The sequence below is a fragment of the Rhipicephalus microplus genome, unplaced genomic scaffold (assembly GCF_043290135.1).
Source record: "Rhipicephalus microplus isolate Deutch F79 unplaced genomic scaffold, USDA_Rmic scaffold_231, whole genome shotgun sequence".
NCBI lineage: Eukaryota > Metazoa > Arthropoda > Arachnida > Ixodida > Ixodidae > Rhipicephalus > Rhipicephalus microplus.
In genome coordinates, this window is record NW_027464802.1 from 135,771 (window position 1) to 138,894 (window position 3,124).

The 3,124-nt window shown below is 56.3% G+C and overlaps 1 non-coding gene across 1 annotated transcript; it reads left to right on the top strand.

Annotated features, from left to right (window-relative positions):
• The first annotated feature begins 229 nt into the window (after positions 1–229).
• On the top strand, positions 230–2,044 carry LOC142792669 (small subunit ribosomal RNA). Its single transcript, XR_012891115.1, has one exon. It is a non-coding gene; the product is annotated as a small subunit ribosomal RNA (ribosomal RNA).
• Positions 2,045–3,124: the final 1,080 nt, after the last annotated feature.

Sequence of the window (3,124 nt, forward strand, 5' to 3'; positions counted from 1 at the left end):
GCAACCCGCACGGCGCGACCGAGTCGATGCAACGAAAAAGAGCGAGCATGAACGTGCTTCTTGCCGCACGGCTCCCACTCGTCTTTCGGGAAGGTTGTGCCGTAGCGAGCTCGAACGCCGTCATCTCGGAGTGCAAAATAAGCGTGTTGGGGCGCCTGAAGGTGGCCTCCGCCGCACACAGACTGCGTCCGGCCCGCCGAAGGCGAGGACGGACGCGCAGTCGAACGATTACCTGGTTGATCCTGCCAGTAATCATATGCTTGTCTCAAAGATTAAGCCATGCATGTCTAAGTACATGCCGAAATAAGGCGAAACCGCGAATGGCTCATTAAATCAGTTATGGTTCCTTAGATCGTTTCTTCCTACTTGGATAACTGTGGCAATTCTAGAGCTAATACATGCAGTGAGCCTGGAGCCCTTTGGGTAACGGGTGCTTTTATTAGACCAAGATCGATCGGGTTTCGGCCCGTATTGTGTGGTGACTCTGGATAACTTTGTGCTGATCGCATGGCCACGAGCCGGCGACGTTTCTTTCAAGTGTCTGCCTTATCAACTTTCGATGGTAGGTTACTTGCTTACCATGGTTGTTACGGGTAACGGAGAATCAGGGTTCGATTCCGGAGAGGGAGCCTGAGAAACGGCTACCACATCCAAGGAAGGCAGCAGGCGCGCAAATTACCCACTCCCGGCACGGGGAGGTAGTGACGAAAAATAACAATACGGGACTCTTTTGAGGCCCCGTAATTGAAATGAGTACACTCTAAATCCTTTAACGAGGATCAATTGGAGGGCAAGTCTGGTGCCAGCAGCCGCGGTAATTCCAGCTCCAATAGCGTATACTAAAGCTGCTGCGGTTAAAAAGCTCGTAGTTGGATCTCAGTTCCAGACGAGTAGTGCATCTACCCGATGCGACGGCTCGGACTGAACATCATGCCGGTTCTTTCTTGGTGCACTTCATTGTGTGCCTCGAGATGGCCGGTGCTTTTACTTTGAAAAAATTAGAGTGCTCAACGCAGGCGAGTCGCCTGAATAAACTTGCATGGAATAATAGAACAAGACCTCGTTTCTGTTCTGTTGGTTTTTGGAATACGAGGTAATGATTAAGAGGGACGGACGGGGGCATTCGTATTGCGGCGCTAGAGGTGAAATTCTTGGACCGTCGCAAGACGAACTACTGCGAAAGCATTTGCCAAGAATGTTTTCATTGATCAAGAACGAAAGTCAGAGGTTCGAAGGCGATCAGATACCGCCCTAGTTCTGACCATAAACGATGCCAACCAGCGATCCGCCTGAGTTACTCAAATGACTCGGCGGGCAGCTTCCGGGAAACCAAAGTATTTGGGTTCCGGGGGAAGTATGGTTGCAAAGCTGAAACTTAAAGGAATTGACGGAAGGGCACCACCAGGAGTGGAGCCTGCGGCTTAATTTGACTCAACACGGGAAAACTTACCCGGCCCGGACACTGGGAGGATTGACAGATTGAGAGCTCTTTCTTGATTCGGTGGATGGTGGTGCATGGCCGTTCTTAGTTGGTGGAGCGATTTGTCTGGTTAATTCCGATAACGAACGAGACTCTAGCCTATTAAATAGGTGCGGGGTTCCCAGCACCTTACAACCTTCTTAGAGGGACAAGCGGCTCCTAGCCGCACGAAACAGAGCAATAACAGGTCTGTGATGCCCTTAGATGTCCGGGGCCGCACGCGCGCTACACTGAAGGAAGCAGCGTGTCTTTATCCCTGTCTGAAAAGACTGGGTAACCCGTGGAACTTCTTTCGTGATTGGGATAGGGGCTTGCAATTGTTCCCCTTGAACGAGGAATTCCCAGTAAGCGCGAGTCATAAGCTCGCGTTGATTACGTCCCTGCCCTTTGTACACACCGCCCGTCGCTACTACCGATTGAATGATTTAGTGAGGTCTTCGGACCGATGTCCGGCGCGGCCTTTCGGTTGCGCCGGTCTGTTGGAAAGATGACCAAACTTGATCATTTAGAGGAAGTAAAAGTCGTAACAAGGTTTCCGTAGGTGAACCTGCGGAAGGATCATTAACGGATTGTGAAGGGTGAGCGCCTCAGCTGCGTCTGCGCCCGACACTTTCTGCCGCTGACCCCGTTTGGACGCGGGGTCGGCTTTTCCCCACGGGGCTGCCTGAATGTGGAGCGGCACCCCGTGACAAATTGTTGCGCCCAGCGGACGCCAACACCGCGACCTTGGACGGTCGGCCAGGTGGCGGACGCGGGTACAAACGGCGCAACGCACTCATAGGTCGGCTTTCGACCCGCCACTGCACCGTGGCTCGAAGCGCTCGAAATGCGCGACCCGACCGCTGCGGGACCGCCTAGTACTGTAAACAGGAGCGGCGGAGCGCGAACGGCGAGTCGTGGTTACGTCGGTAGAAGGCGAGGCTGCGCGTTCCCGAAACGCCAGCCGAGTGCCCTCCCGACCGTTCGAGCGTGCAAGAACGAGACCCGACAATCGCGCGGCGACTGCCAAGTACGAGAGGAACGGCACAAGCGTCGGCGGTCGGTCAAGGAACTGGCGATGTGACGGGTCCGCTGTGCACCAGTGCATACCGTCCCGCCGTCCGCGGCAAGCGCCTCCGCGTCCTCGGGTGACGGAGGCTGCCGGTCGGTTCTTGCAGGCGAGGGATCTCGCTGGCACCGGTTCGCGTTGACGCGCGGCCGGTCATGGCACGGCGATGCGACGGCCGAGGTGCGCAGTACTCGATGGAGGAACCGCACGCTCCGATGACCGTCCCGCCCTCCGCGGCGTATGCGTACCGACCGTAATGGTTGCAGCAGCGCCGGCCGGCTTTTGAATTCGCCACACGAAACACGGTGCGAGATCGCGGTTAGGGGAGCGTCGACGTTGCCAGGCGTTTTGCTTGCTGCCGAGGGAAAGGCGGCACGGCCACGTCGCGCTCGTCGCGATTAGCGGGTCTGCGCGCTTTGGGAAGGTGCCGCAACGACTTGCCGAAAGAGGAAGCACGGAAGAACGAGGGACTTGGACGTCCCGACAATTGAACGCACTTGCGGCCAGGCCCTTGCTGGCTTCGTTCTTCCGCCTCGAGTAGGCTCGTACGCGTCTCCGGCGCCGAAAGTGGTCCTTGGCACCGACTTCGGTGGACG